Here is a 21,210-nt window from a genome sequence, read left to right as displayed (position 1 = left end):
GTTAGCACAGAGTGTGTCTAATAAACCTCTCACGGCAAGGAATCCACTGGAACCAGACACACTGGCCCGCATACCGTGAAACCGAGGAACAGCTTCAATCTCAGGAGAGAAGCGGAGGGTGGTTGGTACGTTTCACTCTTTCTCTCGTTCGTTCATTCGTCTCGAGCGTTTCCTGCGATACCTATCTAGGCGGAGTCGCAGCCAAGTGGGAAAGGGTCGGTGGATTCCGGAAGGTATGCGTCTCGAGGGTGACTGGGTGACATACTCCGCGGGGCAGGCCGGTAATCAGCGAAGGTAATGTGCCGGAACTCCGACGCGCGGCGAGGGGTACACGCGGCGTGTTATAAAGGGGTTTCGCCACCAGAAACAGCCGAAACGGGACGTAGACGGGGCGAGGGCGAAGAGGTGTAACACAGTGGGACCATAGGGCTCGTTTTTGACGGGGACAGGGACGGAGAACGGTTCCAGGGGCTCGGTCGCCCTAACTTCTCCAGCCCTCGGGCCTCGTTAACCCACGCTCTGTGAAATTGGAAATACCAACGAGAGGACCACCTCTCTCTCTCTCTCTCCCTCTCTTTCTCTTGCTCTAGCGCTCTCACTGGTTCTCTGTTGTTCAACGCAGAGAAGGACGATTCCCGTTGCGGTGTACGCGAGCGAGCATTCGCGAGCGGCCTGTGGGGCGTCATAAAAAATAGGAAGGACCAGCAACGCACAGGGACGGTGGACACGGAACGGTTATCAACGTTCAGCCGGCCTGGCGGCGACCACCGCGGCTTCCGGTCGCATTACGCGTACGAATAATCCGCGCTGTTTGCCGGCGAGGCTCTTCATGGACCGAGGCTAATAGTCTCCAGAAGCGAGAAGATATCCGCCGTGTTGCAGCGCGCACGGCAATCGTGCCGGATGATATGATTTTTTAACGCGAGCGCGTTGCAACGGCCGCGCGATGTAAAAAAATTCGTTAGTGGGCCGGAGCGGTTCAGCTGGCGGAGATAAATTTTTGGAGAGAGCGAACCCGCGCAGTTGGCTGAATAAAAGTGTCGCTACACTCGTTCCACTGTTGTTATAATCTCGAGCAGGTTTTAGAGGGGTTGTATAGTTTTTTTTTTTTTTTTTTTTTTTTGGCGCGCGCGCGACGAGATTGTGAAAATGTGAGACCGTTCCACCGGCTACGAATGGACAATTGATTTCGAACGGAACGGATGATGGATCCGAATGAAAGTATCGGGACGACGATTGTAAAAAAATATTCGTTTCCATACTCGGTTCTTTGATGGATCGCGGGTCCACGGAGTTTCGATTTTTATGCCCGCTCTTTAAGTCTTTCGGCGCTATGAAAAGCGGATATGAGTTTCGAGAAGTTGTTCAGTGGGCGCTGTAAACCCATTTATGAGTCCACGTGCGGCCAATCAATATACGCTCTGCGCGGAGGGCGCGGAAATCGATCGCGGTGTACGCTATAAAACGTGATAAGGTGGATAACTAAATATTGAAAAAATGAAGTTTCAAGCACCGCCGTGAAACGCCCTGGCGTAGAAAGGGTTAATCATTGGCTGCCGTTCGGTGTGAATTCCCAGTTTCGATTTTACGAACTCGAACGAACGAATCGACGCCGGTTGAATTCACGAACAGTGACCAAACCGTTTTTACTGGACGAATTTTTTTTTCTTTTTTTACTCGTCACCGTCGATTTTTCGGCCACGCTCGACGACGCGTTCAGCCGGGAACGCACGACGAAAATCGTGGCGTCGATAATCGAGTCATCGACCAGCCGATTCGTCGACTCGTTCCACCTCGCGTCCTACAGAAGAAGACGGAGAGAACGGATCGATTAAAATAAATTGGCGACAAGGTCTTGGATGACCGTCGATTGCTCGCGGAGGAGACGGAAACGGACGCGAGAAACTTATTTCACTCGGTCAAATATTTAAACGGGCGGAGCAAGTTCCGAGCGTAGGGAAAGTTCGGATACTTTGTAACAGCCAGACGCCAGAGTCAACAGAATGATCGAGGAAATGTAGTTGCGAGGAAGTAGCCCCGTTCGCGCGTCACTTCCCTTTCTCGCTCCCCGTAGTCCGCTTAATCAAATCTCTTAATATTTAACCCGTTAGAAAGCCTGTCGGACAAATTGATATCCAAGAGAGCAGTTTTACGGGGCGAGCAACGAGGAACTAATTACAGTCGAGAAAGAAGGATAACGAGCACGAGTGACTGAACGCGGGAGGTTTTTTCTTCTCGAAGGGAGGAAATCGGTCGTTTCTTTCGTCGGTCGCAGCGCGTTTCGAGAATCCGAAAGCGAAGCGTAGGAGCCGGGGGACGCAGGTGCTCGTCGCGCAAACGCAATCTACGCATCAATCACGAGGAACAGATGCGTACTGGAGGCTCGCGCGTTCTCAATCTTCGACGAAAGGTCATTTTCCCACGCGCCTGTAATCAACCATCACCTGCGATATCGTAAATAATGCAGGGATACCCGGATATCTTCCTCGAAATTGATGACGCCATTAAAACCGTGTCCCGCAAATAACGTCTGGTAAAGAAATTATTTATTGCACGCGTGTGCACGCAGTCACCGCGCGTCGTAACGTTCGCTGCGAGCTTGCTTAACGCACTGGGCACTCGACGCTTCCGCGACTCCGTATCGATTCGCTTCCGCTGACAAAGTGAATGAGTTAAAAGGCATTAAAACGGCGTACGCTATAAAAATGTTCGCGGGTAATCGGATTCCAGCGGCATCGATCACGCGTCGCTGACCGTGTCCGACGTTGACGCGGTCCGTCAGAGGCTCGCGTCTCCCAGCCAGGGCCATAAATTTCCTCGCCCCCTTGCTTTCGCTATTTTTTTTCTTCTTTCTTTTCTAGCCCAACCTGTTCCTTTTTGTTTCGTCCTCGCGCACCCTTTTATATCGTAACGAAAGTATCGAGGAGCACGTAGGGTGGGCGCGCTCGTAATTCGCACGGAAATTACACGCTTAATTCGCGACGTTATTTACGAGCGAGCGGACAGACTCGCGCCCTCGACCCGCCCTCCCCTCCTCGCCCCCCCCTCGCCCTTTCTACGGGCCACCCTCCTTGGCAACTCGCCACGTATCTCGGCTTAATCAAGGAAATTATGGCGCGAAGCGCTTTAAATGTCGGGGGCCGTTAGTAAGGTCGCATATCTGCAGCCACCCCCTGACGCGACTGATACGCGGACCGCTGCTACCGACCGGGAATTAAAAACTTCTGAAAAGAACCGAACACGCGATACTCCACGCCCATCGCTACCGAGAATACACACGGCGGTGGTCTAGCCTCCTCTCTCTGGGCTATACTTTCACCGTCATTCTTTTCCCGCGAGCCAGACTGCCGGACTGGGGAGTTAGAATGACGAACGAGGCTGATTAAATTAATTGAGGAGGATCGTGATTGGGAAAATTAAGAGCGTCGTTGGGCGCTCTCGCAGTGTTTATGGCGATGACAGTATCTAATTACCATCGACCATGCTTCAGTGTCCCGTATAATTTCGTATAACGACGATAGTCCCTGATGGCTCATCGAGCCATGGACGCACACTGTATTTCACCTTAAAATATAGTCAAGTTGTTGTACAATTTGATTCGGATATTAAAATTGCATAAATCATATGCAATTTATCGTTATGTTTAACTTGCGAGTGGCTCGACAAACTTAGCGATACGATTTTGCTCGCGTTAGGCTTCCACCGTTGCCAGCCACTCGTTGATACACTCCGCTATCCAGTCGCTCGGAAACGGAAAGAAAACACCGAGGATTCCAGCGGAATGGACGGAGAACATCCGAGAGGGCGCGTATGGAAGTCCGGATAAACCACGTCCCGACGTTCGCCCCGCGTCGAAACGACAAATTCCCATCGCCTCCCTCTGTCTCCTACTGATTGAATTGCTATAATCGATTCGCGAAAAATCCCGTCCACGTATTCACGAGCCTCTCGTGTCTCCTCCGCTTTTCTCCCGTTTTTCGCCTATCCCCTCCTTCTCTCTCTCTTTATTTCTCGCCACGTCGATTTCACGAAACTCATCTCGAATTTCTTTTCCCCTGGAAGAACAATAGGATGCCAGATGCACCTTTTTCGAGAACTATCGCACGCTAAATTCACAACAGCTCGAGAAAACGTGCTGCTTGAGAGGACCGTTTAACTTACATGGCTGTACGTGCTGGTTCCAGTGTCGTAAATCATACGGGATGCCGGGGAACGATCAGGGTAGGGGGCACCTCGAGAGAAAGGAAGAGGATGTCTCAGCTGCTCGCAGCTACCAGCTCCAATTGAATTGCTTCCGCGATTTTCTCGTGTACGTAACAAATCGACGACCATACGTGTCGCTGTTTCTTCCGAGCTCGCGATACTCGTAGTGCTTGGTCTCGTGGAACTTGCATTTTTAACCCTCTGGCTCTGTTACATTTACAACGAGCTCGCGGTACAGAGAATTCTGGCGCGACACAGAAAGATGAATATTTTCAAGGAGGTAGCGGGAAGAAAAATGGCGAAACGTCCGAGCGACGCGTCAAGAGCGTCATCACCGTTGACGCGAAGAGGAGACGACATCCCCGCAGTTTCACGGGGGCGAGAATCACGACAGCGGCGTCGTTCGTCATTTACTAGCCCTCCAGTATCCATCGATAAACTTCGAGCAGCAACCGTGATGAAATATCCGCGCGACGGTGCGCGCCGGTATTACCGAAAGAAAAATGAAGCGAACAGCGAGGAGCGTCCGTGGGGCAAAGGCGGAAATTGCGGCCTGCAGATGGACCGAACCCCTTGACGGTCCTTCAGCGGCGCTTTGTGATCCCTGCCGGTGCGCGATGCGTTTCATTTCTGCAGACACATTACGCTCGAATTGATAAGAACGGAACAGAAAGGAGCGGCTGAGGGAACGTGAAATCGACGTGGGGGGTTGAACAGGGAAAATATCACCCCGGCACCCTTCGATACACGGGAACTCGCCAAATTGATGTATGTATATAGAAAGGGGGATGAACGCGGTCTCCTCGTCCATCAACGGCTGCGGAACGGGGTTGGCTGTTGGGAACAGCGCTGGGGGAGGTTCGAATCAGGCAGAGACGATGCGCTGGTTCCGTGGCAAGTGCAATGAAAAATGCCGCGTATTTATCGGCCATGGAGGAGAAGAACGGGGCTGGGACGGGCCAGCGAGATGAAACAACGCGGGGAAGGAAAAGAACGGGGTGAAAGGAGCCGCGGAGAAGTAATCACGCGGAGATTGCTGGATCCGTAAAGGTCGTTGTCCAGCGTACATATTGTATCGGGTTAACTCGCAAGTTTCAACGTTTCGCGGTAACGTTCGTCCTTTTCAAGGGTGGAACGATCGCGCGGCACATTTCACGGCACGTAGCGCGCGTAATTTTCAAATATTGCCTCAGCGTGTTCTCTTATATTAAGAGTAAAGCGAGAGAAGTTCTCCTCGTAGAGGATCTTCGGTATGCCTTGACGATCGCGACCATAAATATTCAAGGAGGCGACGACAACGATCGGGAGAGGAAATCGGGGAAAGTCGCGGTGATCCGACCGCGCGCGAGCAACCGTGGAAATCTGATTTGTGTTACGGAAAAGTTTGATTGCAGCTGCTATCGAGAGGGGTGTCCCTCTCCGGAGGACCGATCGCCTTCGCAGTCACGGCTGATGGAAATATTCGACGCCTTATCGCGTTCCTCGTGAATTCGAATCGTCTGCCAGACTTCCACCCGCAGTGGAACTTAATTTTCTGGCTCGTAAACCTCGCGACTATCTAGATTCCACCGATCTTATTACCAGGCCCAAAGTAAACGCGTTGCGAGGGAAAACAATCGCGTTAGATCTCGATTACGCGGACAGGTGCGCGTGATCGATAATCCCTCGTGCCTCTTGACACGTAAAATTCACCGCGCCCGTCCTTACATCCGATTTTAAGGCGCAAGGTCGATTGGACTCGAGCGGAGGATCCGATAAATCAGCGAGCTACTCCACGGGAACCAATTTCGAGGGAACAGCTTGAAAACCGGGACTCCGGAGATTCATGGAATGTACCGCGAACCCTAAAAGTTCGACTATTCCCAGGGACGGCTAATGGTCGCCGTAAGATCGACGATTCGGCGGGGTCGTCGCGACGCTGAACGCGCGTCGCCCTGTGCTAGACGCGTATGTAAATAGTCAGCGACTGCGAACAAGCGTTTCGCCGGCTCGCCCCGGGAACTTGCTTGAAAGAGTTATTTGCGCGAGCGCGCGCTAGTTTCGCGAACGGGAGAAATATGAACGCACCTGGGGGATCCGCCGGGCCTTTTACCGCGACTACGTAAAACCTTCCGGTTCGGCAACGACGCCGTTCGCGAGAGCTCGTACCCGCGCACAACTTTCCGGCGTCTTCGCGAATTTCGCTCGCGACGGATTTACGCGTCTCGTTCGTCACGTCGAAGCTTTTAGGAGGCACGAGAGCGTAGATTTTCGGGAACAACTCCGCTGTTCGCTGCTCAGATTAGAATGGAGAAACGCTTTTACGATTCGACGACGAAGACATCGAGTCGTGAATTGCTGGAAGTTCGTTTTCTCTGGCTACGACAGCAGCTCCGTTAATAATTAACACGGTCAGCTCGTTTTTTATAAGTGTCGGAATGCTGGACAGAACGGCGGGGTGAATTTTCTTGGGGGTGAGCGCGCCGCCGTTTGAAGGAACCGGGCATTTATTGGGCGGATAGAATTTTATTGGCGCAATATCGAGTAACTTTCATTTGTCAACAGTGACGATACCCGTTGGCCTGTCGGTTCCCTTCAAAGCGGGAGAGCCAGTCGCATGTCGGTGGGACGAATAAATTTTCGATAAACCGACGTCGACGGGCGACGATCGCTCCGATTTCGCTGTCCCGACGACGCGACGGCGCGTATCGAATTTCCGTCGTCGAAATAACGCTGAAATATGCCACGGCCGTGACAGGAACGCGTCTGAGCACCGGATGCCCCAAAATAAATCATAACCGGTGCCGGAAGTATCGCTTGATATCAAGATGTTAACCCAGCCGATTATCGTTCCTGTGACCCGTAAAAGATCGGAGAGAAAGATCGCGCGATACGAAGTTAATATAACGGATAAAAGTGTCTATAAAGATCAATTAGAATCGCGCGCTTTTATCGACCAGTCGACCGATTCTACCCCACGCGAAGTCTCGCGCGCACACGTACGCGGTACAATAATGTGCTCTCGAGCGGGGACCGTACAAAATTCATGAACGTAAAAAAGATTAACCTCGTGAACCCGCGGACAAACTCGACGAGACTTTTCCCAGCGCTTTCAAGCGTCGCCTTATCGATCGAAAAACATCGGACAGTCCGCGCGAGGAAAAAGAAAAACAGTGCCGCGGTTAGAAATAACAAATCGGAAACGGCCAAAGCCGCTTTCGATTCGATTTCTCGAATATTCCCAACGGGAGCCGAGTAGTTTCGCGAGGACGAGTCGTCGAGAGCCAGTCTGCGCGGGGAACGCGTTAACAAGCGGGAAAGCGTCGCGGGGGTGGTGCGAAGGGTAGCGAGCTCGTAGATCACGAGGAGCGTCGAAGCTTCGAAATATCGAGGGGTTGGAGTCTGTCTCTGGTTAGCATAATGTCAGCCGGGAGCGACGGCGGGAAAACGTTATACGGGCCGGGGAGGGACCAGGTAAGACGGTGAGGAATTTCTTAAAAATGTCAGCCAGGACTTTGCCGTAGTCGCATGGGAGGAGTCACGCGTTCTATACGAGACGCCTTAAAATTTCACGTTATCGACAGGGAGTTGTCTGGGGCCGCGCGAATGCGCACCCGGCACAAATCTTCCCATAAACGCGACGAACAGTCGAACAGAGAGATGCCTCCCAAATGTAAATTGCGAATTGTCCTTTAATACGCGTAGACTTACTAAACTTCTGACCCGCGCTCAGTGAATCGTAATATTAGTCGAACTGGCATTAGGAGGAATTCTCGAAAACATTAAGAAAACGTCTTTAAAAAAAGTAAAAAGAGTTCGTTAAGAAAATTCTTATACATTTACAGCCGAACGTTTCGAACTAAAAAAGCCACTCGCTACGGCTCCATTTCCCTCCCGCCTGACATATAACCGACCCGTTCCACTGGCTGTTTCGTGACGAAAGTATTAACAGGGTTTTCCCTTTGTTACCGGGGAATAGACTACACGAGGATGGTTACGCTCCTCTAACAGGCGACCTGCTGATTTCAAAAACCCCCGGCCGGAGCTCTCCCACCGGAACGACTCTCATTTGTCTTCCGGCAGCCGGCTCGTTCCGCGAACCAGAGTTAAGAGAATCTTCGAGGGCCAGCGGGATTACGGTGCACTTAAATATGACACTACGCGCTGTGGCACGTGACACGAGCCACTAAAACCGAGGTTCGCCCCGGTGGATTGCAGCGGAAAGTTTACGGCCCTTCGCGAGCCGGATAACCGCGAGCGACGTTCATCCATCGGCCCGTGAAACGTACGGCGAATTACGAATGCGACAGAACAGCCCTTAATACGTCCGACTCGTCAACTTTTATCTCCTGGTAATAAAGCTGGCGTACCACTTCCGACCGCGGAATTTTTCTTAGCCCACCCCCGAGGCGCCGCTTCATTCCGCGCGTTTTCTTTACCAATTCCCACCGCTTCCAACCCAGCCCCCCGCGTTCCATCAGCTTAATCTTCCGCCAGCAAACTCGATAAAACGTCAGGACGCGCGACGACACCGGCGCGTCCTTTTTCTTCCTTCCTGCCCGGAAGTGGAGCTCGGTGCACGCTTGCTACGCCCGCGACGTGCAACTTCGTATCGCGGCTGGTATCGTCGCGGCGCTATTGAACGCGAACCACCAACCTATTATCCATAAAGATATTTCCCCCGCCCCCAAACTTCCTACTCTGCTTTTTCTTATATACTGTAGCGGGTTCTGAGAAATTCGCCTGGTTTTTTTCCCTGACATCTACCCCACTAATATTTACGCTTCCATCGCGCTTATTGGAAGACGCTGCAGACTGCCTGTGCTCGCTGCCATACATTCTGCTGGTATATCTCGTAGGTATTTTTTAATCATCTGCCTCCCTGAAGTTGCTTCCATATGAAGCCTCTGATAACGGAACGTCTAGATCTTGTTATCTCTCGCGCGAAATTTATTATAAATCAACGCTCTCTCTAAAGTCATCATTGCAAACAGAGTAGCAACAGAAACACTGGCCAGAGTGTCGCGCGCAATCCCTCTTCGAAAGTCCACCGTCGCGGGCGCGAAATATAGCATGACCTTTAATGGTACTAGAGGACCCCGTGTAATATCTCTAATGCTGGGCGAACTGGACGTCCACTCCTGGCACGTCCCCGATAATACACTTTTCCACTTCATCCCCGCGGCCCTTCCCGCGCTCTGCCTCCTTCGCTTTCTGCCTCTTTTCTTTCCACTCTTTGGGGAGGAGGCGGCTTTCGTGCAATTACCTGCCGAGACGTCGTCCATCTCCCCGGAGATCCTGACTAAGGAGTCGGTCGGGCGGACTTTGCTGGGATCCGTCCGCCTTCGCTGGCCAGCCGCACCGACAATGTAACGCGGGACTCCGCGGTAGCGGCCAGTAGTATAGACGTTGTTGCGGTCAGCCGCGGCTGCCTTCTGAGTAGTTGGGGCCAAATACGAGCCGACAGGTGCTCGTTCTCCGCGAACGGACAACAGAACTGAGGCTGGACCGGTTCGAACGATCTCTGCTATTGGTTTTCGAATTCTTTCGATGCCTCACCGTGCGCGGTTCAGAGTGCGAAAGTTTCCTTCGCGAGGTTTAATCACTTTATCGTATGTAGATCCACTGAATTTATGCTTGGTAGATGGTAGATGGTTTTGGAAGTATGAAGTAGCACGATGATGGAAATAGCGAGGTTTTGTCTGTGGTATCGCGTTCAATGGCGCGATCGAGGCACACAGACTACCACTGGCGCATACAGCTCGACTTCCGCCGGATCGTAAAGGCTCCGAAACAAAAAGGAAGGAGCAAAGAGGCGGGAACAAAGTGGAAGGCAAAGGGAAGCACTGTTGGAGCTTAATACGCCCTTGTCGATATCCATTGGTATAATGCAATTTCTTCGTAGCACCGGAACTGTTTCAAAACACCCTCCGTTACCATAAAATCGAATCGATCGATTAGTACAGGAGACTTAAGTACTTCCGTTACGATGCTGCGAGAATATTATTTGCTCCTTAACGCCGTCCAGTTTGGAAGTTACATTCTCGTCTTACGAGTTTAAAATTTTATCCATTAATCGGATATATTATAATCTCCAACTCGAACGAAAAACGATCGACAGTTAACATCGGCAATGGATCGTTTTCCATCGACAAGAAGCGGGCAAATCAATTCGGCGAGCGTTAGAACGTGACTACCACTTGGTCACCGTGCTCGAAACCGTTCGCCACGCGTACGCGTATCTTAATTTGCAAACTATTCGCGTACCCGGGTGCCGTGTACGTGACAACAAACGGCCCAGGCTGCACGCACAGCCACCCGCGCCTCGTCCACCCCCGTCGTTCCGCCCCGCCATCCCCTAGCACGGACAGGTCTACGTGGACACGCAACCGTCTGCGTGCCAGCACTGGGAACTATGCGACTTCAAAAGCCCTAACCCGCGCGTCTCCCGTAGCTCGTTCGACCATCAGCCGTCAGGTTGCCTCCATTTCCAGCTTAACACACGCGAGGCAGACGCCTCCGCTCGTGTCGACTAAGCGCGCGCTCGCGCTTCCGCTGTCTCTAATCATAAAGTTCGGGTGGTTGCGAGCGACGCGGAGGATCGATAGCCGAGCGTCGCGATCGGAAGATACGCGTCGATCCGCCGCGGACATCTTCTCATCGCGAGCTACGAAACGATCGTCGTTTGTCTCCGTTTAACGTCGAGGCTCGCGAATGACGCGGGGCAATATCGTCCTCAGCGTTGCTGCAATAGCGTCGGCTATAAATTCTTGTCGGTCCCAGCGATCGGATACACCTCTTTATGACCAGCCTTTGCGACCAACACGAGCATCGCGATAAGGATTAATGCCATTATTCTATCAATTTTCTGCTAGTTTAATTTTATATCCCAACAGGTAGTTCTCGAAGCTGATACCCACGTCGATGATCGTCTACAGTAGAGGTTCGAGACTTCTCGTGCTCGCGGAACGACCGTTCCACGCGAGCAGCAGACGAGAGACGCGAGTTCGTCCATCAACATCCAGACGCGAGATCTAGGGATTCAAAACTTGAACGCAGCGGTCCTCGCGGTGCGCTCGCATCGTCTCGCGGGATTGCACGCGGAAGATCGAAGAGCGACGGGGGGTTGGAGTGGCCGCGCGCAAATAGAGGGACGCGTCTGTGTACACTCGAGGCAGCAGCGAAATTGTGGCGAACGAGTAAAGGCGCAGACAAGCCTTCGAGCTGTCCATACGCAGCCAGGAACGTCGGAACGGGAACCAATCCCAGCGAGCGAACAGTAGCAGCTACAGCATCAAGAGCGGGCCTCGGACTTCTTGCGGAAGATCCCTAACGGCTCGCCTCTCTCTCCCTCTCTCCATCGCGAGCGCCCTTTCCCTATCTCCGCATCCGCGCCACCTTCACCCGTCTTATCCCTTCCGTCTTTCATCCGACATTCACTCGCTGCAAGAAGTTTCGTGTTCCGGCCAAGTATTCGCCAAGTTTCGAGAAGGCTTACGTACCAGCTCGTCTTCACCGCTGACTACCCTTCGAGCCGCCCCCCGCGGCTGGAGTCTGTTCTCTCGCATATATACGCACACCCCCGCGGACAACAAAGATCCTTCTCGCTTGTTGCTCCGCGTAATCTCGCGGCGTAAAGAGAACGAGGGGGAAGGGGGGCGAGGCACGCGCGCTAAGAGGATTGCGTAGCCTCTCCCTTTGCGTTTGCATCGGTAATTAGACCAACGGCTCGTTCAACCGACACCGATCTCGATGGAGAACTCGAGGGCACGGTTGTTCTTCCGCCTTTTCCTGGATTCTCCATCTCCTCAGGAGTCTCGCAGGTTTTTTATCGACGGTCATCTTATTAGCTTGTGCTTTCGAGCGAGAAAGTCGACTCTGGAGGCTGATGAAAGGGACAGCGGTGGGGGTTTATTGTTTCAAGTATTGTACTCGCGACTGTCGTACAGCGTTTATTCACCGCGAGAAGTGCAAGCGAGAGTGAAACGAATCGGCTGGCCGTCTGATACGACGCTCGCGGTTTACTTTTGATCGTTGTGCATCTGAGTGGCGTCGATAATGGAGAGGAGAGCCGCGACGTCAAAGGGAGCATCTCGCTCCCTCGAGTGCACTCTCTTTTTGCGCGTCGCGCGGCAAAGTAACGATCCCCGGGCTCGTTTGCGTAATACGCGCGATTAATTGTCGCCTGGATGTTTCACCGCGAGCGTGTGCACGCGTGTTCATCGCTAAGTCGACGGACGGACGCGAAATAGTTGGGAACAATTCGGTATCTGCTGCTGGCGGGCTGTTAACGTGCTCAGACGGAAGTGGATTCCTCGCTCTGCCTACCTTCCTAGAAAAAATAAATAAATAATCAAAATTGCGCGCTGATAGATTGGCGGAGTAAGAAAATTGGACGCTTAGCTGCTCCTTAATCTCCTCGAGAATGATTCTTTTTTCAAAGCCGTCGCGTAGCGTTGGTCCGCGTTCCTCGAGCAGTATTTCCGTTCGGAATTGTTGGACCGCGTTGGTGCTACGGGATGATCAAAGAAGCGGAGGGCAAATTTCGAACAATTAAAATATCTTTCGAGACGTCGCGAGAGGCATGAGTTATGGGGACGCGGAACGTTCCGCGAATTAAAATTGTCCGACGTCTTCGCGTCGTCTGGCTCTCGCTCGTAATTCATTTTTCAAAGAGACTGAGCAGCACCGGAGGCCGCGTGCCTGCGATGGTTACTCGTTAATCGAAACTGTCTCAACGCTCCGCTATTTCATCCCCGTTTCACACCAGTCCATCGTTCAGAATAATTCCTGACGATCGTAATAATTCCATATCGTTACGATCATCGTGAGTTCTCCTCAGATCGTATTCCTCAATTGCCCAGATGACATAAAAAAAAAAAAACTGTCGCATGGAAGAAACTACGATAGCGTTGTAAAAAGCGCGGAATAAAAGAAATTGGTCGACGACGGGGACGAAATTACCGCGAGCCGCGGAGAAATAACGCTCGCACGCGTATATACCTGTGCGCGTCTCGCGGCGTCACCTTGGAGGTCACGTCAGCGGCGCGTCTGACAACGAACGCGACCATCCCCTGGGATGAGCCGTGGATCCACGCGGGGGGCGGCTGTGCGCAGACACGCTCGCAGATGAAAAAGAGGCCGAGTGTCAGCGGTCGTATGATGGATGCGTCCGCTTTGACATAACGTAATACGAATAGACGCGATAGTCACGCTCTTTCCCAGCTCCCCTGTCTTTTTATTCGCGGCGTTCCCGCCTTTGCGCGCGGACTACTTCTCTCCCGCTGCACCGGCAGGAATAATATGCCGAGCACGTACCTCGCCTCGTTTCCCCGTAATATTCATCTAGATTTTACGACGCATCTCGCGAGGAGCTGGTTTTCCCCGGTAATTCGATGATCCACCGAGTCTCGCGCTCGTTGTCGCCTCTGTTATCGCATTTCCCAGCCTCGCGACGGATCTCCGCTGGATCCCGTCTAATGGTTAATCGCGTGTGCTGGCAGAGAGGTACCGCTTTCATCCCTCCGATTCGTACGACGCGTCTCTCTATTAAACCGGACACGTTGAAATATGCTGTCAGGGACCGAGGACGCAATGCAGGGGGATGTTTCTTGGAAAAACGTATTAGAATTCCTAGGGTTACGTGGCATAATGTCTGCGAGACACCCTATACGTCATACACGCGTAGCTTAGCCTCGCTCCAACGAACCTCCCCGCTGAATTCGTACGCAGCCACGTAAGCAATATCATAGAACGCGTAGGACGCGCACCTGCGGTTCTGCAGACGCGACACGCGCGTAATCGTAACAGAAATAATCGAGATCGACTGCGAGACGAGCCATCCGGAGGTTGGAAGCGGTCGAAGGGGACCGCGGACTCCTCCTTCGGCGGGAAATAGGCGGGAAGCAATCGTATCATGAATATCAAGGAAGAAAGGCACGATCGGCGATCAATAAATCAGGGCGTGTTACCGTGGTGCGGTGGGTTAGAGGAACAATCCCCCGCGACGGCCACGAGGAAAGGGACACAAGTGGAACGTCCTGTGTCCCCTGGATGGGCTCCCTCCGAGCAAATAAAATACGACCCAATTTCGCGGTGCAAACCGCGAAACAATGGTATTGATCTTATTTCCATATCGGTTCGTCCCACGCAACCAACGACCGCGGAGAGTAACCTGGTTGGCGTGGAGCAGGGGGTGGCTATAAAGAGATGGATCGGACGAGCGAGGGTGAAACGACGAAGAAGCTCAAAGGAGGAGCCGCGACGCGGCGCAGGATGGCCAAAGGGCTGACGGTGCGTGCAACAGGGACGCGAGATCAGACTTGCACCCCCTCGAGATATATATCGAGCGACGAATGTCGGACGTTCAGCGTGCGCGTCACGTAGACGTCTCAACGTAGTCGAGGTGAGACGAGGAAGACAGAGAGAGAGAGAGAGAAACGTCGCGATGCGACCAATTTCTCTGATCCACCTGGACATGATATTTTATCAATGTTTGACAAGCTTACTCGTTCGGAAATATTTATTGTACGTTATATCGCGTGACGGGAGTGGGATCGTTTGTCTTGGTAAGCGAGATGAACCAAGTGAAATCGAGTATTTCCTGTTGCATTCCGTTCGAAATTAGTGCGCTGTCACGTACTCGTTCTTCTCTTGGAACGTTTCACTTGGCTCGCGAACGTCCGCGAAATTACTCACTGTTTTCCACGAGGAAGGACAGTTTAAGCGGTGCTTATCCTCGAGGGATACGCACTCGCATAATTAAGAAACTTCCGGCAATCTTATTCTTCTTCTGCTCTCTTCTTGTCGTTTCGTATTCGCCGAGCGAATAACCCCGATTAAATTGTCCCTGGTTTAGGAAAATGAATTCTCCGCGACGATTCATAGCTATTGTCCGTTGGTAAGAAGAAAGCACTGGAGCACTGTGTAATAAATAACAAGCTCCTTTTCCGGAGCGCCACGTTTTTCGTGCATTTCATAGAAATCGGAAATTATCGTTCCAGACTGGAATGTCCCCTAGTTAGTCCGATGAAAATCAGGCGAGAACGCGGTAAATCAAAGGCACGAGGGGAGGAAATAAGTGCGATTCGTGTCCAGAAATTGGTCACGGAGCATCCGTATCCGTAAGACGCTTTCCTCGTATCGTTTTCGGTGTTCAGTCCTGACGTGTGTACGTGTGCGCGCACACAAGCCGCGTTCCCCTTCGAAACGCAGCCCCAGCTGTGGACAAGGGTGCGAAAGAAACGGTGGAAGGGGCGGGGAGGAGCGAATACAAATGGATATACATCGGGAGCGGCTTGTAAAATGCTATTTCCAACGACGTTTCGTCGCTTTTGTGCACTTTGCATCGTCGTCCAGATATACACAGGGCCGAGCGAAGAAATGTGCCACAGACACCTCTTTCAGCGGATATCGGTTTTCTAAGAGGGAGGCGCGAGGGATGGCGAGAACGGGAAGGCCATTGGCCGTTTCGGTGGACTTATTCTCCTTTCCGGCTCTATACGACCGGGGATGCATTTCGAGTTGACTTTCATCCAGCCGCTGTGTATAAGCCGGAGATGTAATTTTCGTTGAAAAGCAAACTTTTCCAGGCTGTTTCTCTCCCCCAGGACCCGGTTAAAGTCTTACCTTCTGCTTCGACGCGGACGTACCGTACGTGTTCCCATCTCACGCGAGACACCCACCCGCGATGGTCAACGCGACGCGCTATCGCGTCGTTTCTTTACACGTGTCCATTCCCAGAGAACACCTTCTTTTAAGACATAACGGCGGTTTATATAAACTTTGAACAGAAACATACATTCGACGCTGGTATTTCTTCTTCAAAATTACTCAGACAGTTTCTAATATTATTATCATTACATTTTATTATGTGTAGACGGAGGAGAAGAGATCGAAGCAACATCAGGCAATCGAATTGGAACGTCTGCGGAAGAACTTCTCGCTTAACAATAACGAGAGCCAACAGTTTCTTCCGTGGCGTTGAGAAAAATCACTGACAAAACCAACCAGAACGTCCGCGGTGTCTCTAATGCCGTACGACTTCACCCCGAAAAGATAACGTTGATTTAAGGCAGCACACCACCTCCGCCAGGGTGAACGTGTAGGGGGTGGCGGGATTGACAAATTGCCGGAGACTCGAAAACCGACGCGGATAGAAAAGCGTCCGACGGTCCGATCGAACGCGAAAGGTAATATGTCGCGACGGGAAAGAAAGCCCGTCGAGTCTTTGACGCGAACACAGACTCGCGTAAGAACCCCCGATGGATCGACGGGGGAGGACAATAGGGCCGATAAATAAGTCCGTAATCGGTGCTGGTCCGCGCCCCGGTTTAACTCGAATGGGAGTCGATCGGTTGCGAAAGGTGCCCTCCACCAAGGGGAGAGATAGGCCTCCGTGCTTTCGGTCAAGAAACCGCTTTTTCTCCTCCACAGTGCCGTAAGCTCGATCGCAGACGCACCTCGACCATCGAAGGGGCTTCGCTTCTCTTCTTTTGGCTTTTTCGTCTTAACTCGCGGCTCGCCACCCTTTTCTTACGGGCTGCGTCGTTCGTTCGTCGTGTTACCCCTCCTTAACGACTACGGGGATATCCGTGTACACGCCAGAGTGCCTCCAGATAAAAGAAGCGACTGTAATTAACTACTATTTCGCGCTGGTATTTTCGTCTGTCTTTCTTTCCTTTTTCTACTTTGATGGAAACGTATGGGCGTTTGCGTACGCGCCTCGTTATTAAAGATAGAGTCACGCGATACTCCAGCTCGTATGCTTTCGCGGGAGAAGTATTTTTCCGATTGCAACGGGGGGCGCCTCGTTTGCAAGGCAAATTTCTGCCGCAGAATATGAAGAAATTGTTGACCCGTGTTCTCCACGCTAAGCTGATCGCTGTCCTCCTCGAATTGAAGTATCTCGTAGTCCATGTATCCTAAGCAATCTCGAAATGAGAGAAATGATATGTTTACCAGCCCATTTCTATACGAGCCACGGAATACCTCGCGCGTATCTTTACCGCGCTAGAATCAGACTGATTGACGCAGAATCTTGGAGACGCGTCTCCCGCGGCGTATGAATAGAAGCTGAACGACGAGTGCGTCCCCGTTCAAGCAACAATTCCGAAGCAACAGAACCGCGAGCGTGCGCACGCACAAAAAAGGAGAGAAAAAATTAGCAAACAACCCCACGAGGGAGCCCAACTCCCCGCGTATCACTTTCACGTAGCAGCCGTGCGAGAACTGCATCCGTGTCGGTCTCGCGCTTTCAGAATGGTATCATCGCGCGCTGAGGCACGCGGCGAAAGAGGATAATCGCGCATAACCTCCATTTAAGCCGGCTGAACTGCGACGCGATGTTCCCGCGGAAAGAGGAAAAGGGGGTGAAAGGGGAAAAAAGAGAGAGCGAGAGAGAGAGAGAGAGAGAGAGAGAGAGGAGTCCCTCGTCCGTCCCGGTCGCTCGTCGGTCCCGACAAACTTTTTCAATCTGGCGTCATTATGCGCGAGTTTAACCCCCGCCGTCTCGCCCCCGTCTAACTACCCTGCCAGGCTCTATACGTGTGTGCGCGCGCGGGCGAGCGGACGCGCGCGTGTCCTCGCCTCGTGCCGCGATGCTCAAACTAATTTTCAAAGAGACGAGTAATGGAGTCGCGCGCCGCTAAGAGTCCGGCAGCCGCTATCCAAAGGAAACTTCCGCCAACGCGGAGGCGAAAAGTAATTAATTAAAGCGTATGAGCCTGTTCCGACCCCCTACTGTTCGCATTCGTTTCCTCGTTGATGATTTACAGTCACGAACAGTCGGGAGGAACTAAAAAGAAGAAACGAGTAAAAGGAAGAAAGGGGTGAGCGAAGGGGACCATGGATCTTATACGCGTATCAACAGCCCTGGCCACTTTTATGCCATAGTTATATGCATACGAAACCCGTGTAAGGTTCGAACCTAACAGGATGCACCGTGTATGAAGACAATACAACTATGAGAATACTTATTCCTCTTACAATTTTTCGTTGGAAAAAGTTTTCTATAATTTTCGTTCGTTTGTTTCGAAGCCATGTTGGTTTCTCCGGCTTCGAGTCTCGATAGTGCCCAGATCTGTCTACAAGATCGCGACGGGAGGAGAGGTAGGAGGGATAAGAACCGAGCTGGCTCTAAAATGCCGGAATAATTGCGTGTCAACGGGGACTGACAGGAGTATTGAAGGCACGACGAAATGCCAGCGAGGTTGGGGGGCCTCGAGAAGCGGAGCGAAGGTCGAGAGCTCGACGTTCGTTTCGCGAGGAAGCCACGAAATTAGATGGAGACCAAGTGGATCGCTGCCGGGAGGCAACGAGAGGATATTCGTCGATGAGACCGAGGCTCGTGTCCATTCGGACGAGCTTCATTAGCCGACTGCCTCGCGAAAATACGCACGAGACAGAGTGAAAGCAGTCAAGGGCAGGGGTAGAGCAGAAGGAGGCGGAGGAGGAGATGGAGAACAGTGGAAAAAAGAGGAATAGGCAAAGAAGGCTGAAAACAAATTACACTCGGCTGGTCTCGTTCTCCTTCGCACGTGCACAGGAACGGGCGGAGCGCAATTTTCGCGGCGGGGCCCTCCGACAGGCTTTGCCTCGTCCTTTCAGTCCTGACGCTGACGAGACACTTTCCTTTCTGCCGCGAAGAATCGTTCGTTAGTCACCGACCACCGGTAAAAGACTCGACGAAATAGGTATTATGTAACGTCACCGGACGGTTCCGCCGTGCGGAGATCTGTCGACCTGTCGTAGGAACGGGTTGAGAGAGGGAGAGGAAGGGGAGAGAGGGGCAAAAAAAAACCTGGCAGAAAAGAAATTCGTCCCGGCTATGGTCAGGCCGCAAATTTCCAACGAAAAAGAAAAACCAGCCTGAAATGAGATTCAGCGTTTTCTACCCCTAGTTTGGGAGCTGGCGTAGCGGGCGTCGCGAGGGACGGCGGAGCCGGTTTGGACAGAGAAAATTCGAAGCAACCCGAGCCTCTATCCTCTCAGGTGTGCCCGTAAAGAGAACCTCGAGCATCAAAGGACGGGCCAAGCCAGGAATATGGGATTAATATTAGATTTATTATTTTCCTTTTCGGTGCTCGCGTCGAGCCACTACCTCGAAGCACCTCCGACAGAGAGGAAAAGGAGAAAAATGTATCAGAGGGTTTGGGGGCGGCGGGGTTGATGGTAGCCTTGACTGTGCAAACTTCCACGAACGGTCGAAGGAGATCTCAGGGAGGAGGAACGGCGACGAGCGAGGAGAGCAAACACAGAAGGCGTATCCGCAAGAAAAGCTTAAGGCGAGCCAGACAGAGATAAACAAATAGAGGGCACGAAGGGTACGAAGCAGCAGCCACGTCTGAGAAGTACACGCGTAAGCCCACACGTACCGCTACCCGACAGCCCAATGAAATTCATCGCTCCTTCCTCTCGTTACCGGGGGCTACCTCTTGCCTCGTGGCCGCACGTACCACCCCTTCCTGGCCCGTGCACGCGCCTTCCTTCTTTTCGTCCTTGCGAAACTTTCCCCGGTCGAGGTAAGGTCGGAGGGTTGCTCCTCGAGGTACACGAGTTCGGGGATGGTCCGTGACCAATTGATTCGGACGCGTGAGAACAATGAGAACCTGTCGAGCAACGGACGGCTGCTCGCTGACCGCGCTAGATTTATAGTTGATCGATGAAACGAAGCTAACCATCGATCGTCGTATATTCGATTATAATTGCTGTAAATAATCATGATTTATTGAATAACGAATCAGTAAATTGTAAAATAATCAGAACGTATTCGTTTCAACTATAGAAATGCAACGTCTCACGCATTACGATACTGCGACTGTAAAAACGGAAGTATGATCGCGTATATAGGTCTATGGTACGCGTTCGATGAAGCGTTGCAAGCTTCAGCGAAAAGATTGCGACGATTAAATATAAACGGTCACGGAGTACACCATTAACGTGGCATGCCATTACTCCACATACCGCGAATCGATATCCCGGAAACACTAACCCTCACAATACCATTCCTATCCACATTCCGGCGTGTCGTTTCAATAGAGACAGAAATATGAAGCCGGGAGGGGAAAGAAGAGAGAAAAAGAAAGAGAGAAAAAGGAAAAACAGCCGTGAAAACCAACCTGCTCCGTGGAGACTTAATTAAAGATACACCTGGCCGATCAAAGTGGCGCGAAATCGAATTCGCGATCTCCCCAGGCGTCGCGCGAGCGTAGAGATCGCGTCCCGCCGATTGGAGGCGCGAGACGCCGCACAAAGGATCTGCCAATATATATCGGGCGTTAAAAATAAAGGACAGACGATGACGGCGCGGGGGGATGGCGCGCGCGCGCGTATTTTCATTGCCGTGGCCGGGAAGAAGAGGGCTCCCTCGCCGTTGGCGAGCCGAGACCGAGCGCCGAGTAGAAAAGCGCGGAAAAGCTGCGAGAGAGCCCACGACGAAAATGACAAAGCCCTACGGGCATACATCCGACATTTTTCTCCGCTCCGCCGCGTATAGGTTCAGCCTCCGCGTAGAACCGGCAGCCTCCGTTGAAAACGAGTTTCGTAATAACCGGACGAGCGTAGCTGGCTAAAAAAAGAAAAAAAAGAAAAGAAAGGGGGGAGGGATAAAAAAAAGGAGGAAAATAATCGGGTGGTGCGGTGTTCGTACAATATCCGGAATATTGGAGTCTCCTTTCGAGGGAGCGACGCTGAATCGTAATAAGTGGAGGAGGAGCGTCGCAAGGAGGACCACGGGACCAGAGGTCAGACCCCTGTCCATGGAAAAATTACGAGGTTCCTTTCCATCTACTCGCGCATGCCTCTCTTTTCCTTTACCCACCCATTCTCGTCTCGTTCCATCCGAGTCTTCCGTGAACGGAAGAGGAAAAGTTATTCGCCGCCCGGTTTCACGACCCGGCGAACTCCTCGAGATTACTCGCTCGCATCATCGTCGGCTTAGATTAAATTCCAGCCGCGTTCGCGGCTTAGATAGTTTCTGTTCGCGGCTGATCACGAGAATTTCGCATCGCGCGACGCCGTCACCGGGCT

At 52.2% G+C, this 21,210-nt stretch overlaps 1 protein-coding gene across 3 annotated transcripts in view; it reads right to left on the bottom strand.

The window, feature by feature from the left end:
* The window catches only part of LOC143433053 (uncharacterized), a 272,042-nt gene that overhangs the window by 95,667 nt on the left and 155,165 nt on the right, over positions 1-21,210 (bottom strand). The gene's annotated exons all lie outside the window — the stretch shown is intronic.

Source organism: Xylocopa sonorina, chromosome 2 (assembly GCF_050948175.1).
Source record: "Xylocopa sonorina isolate GNS202 chromosome 2, iyXylSono1_principal, whole genome shotgun sequence".
Lineage (NCBI taxonomy): Eukaryota > Metazoa > Arthropoda > Insecta > Hymenoptera > Apidae > Xylocopa > Xylocopa sonorina.
The sequence above is the reverse complement of the archived record's forward strand: the minus strand, read 5'-3'. Positions and strand labels throughout refer to the sequence as shown.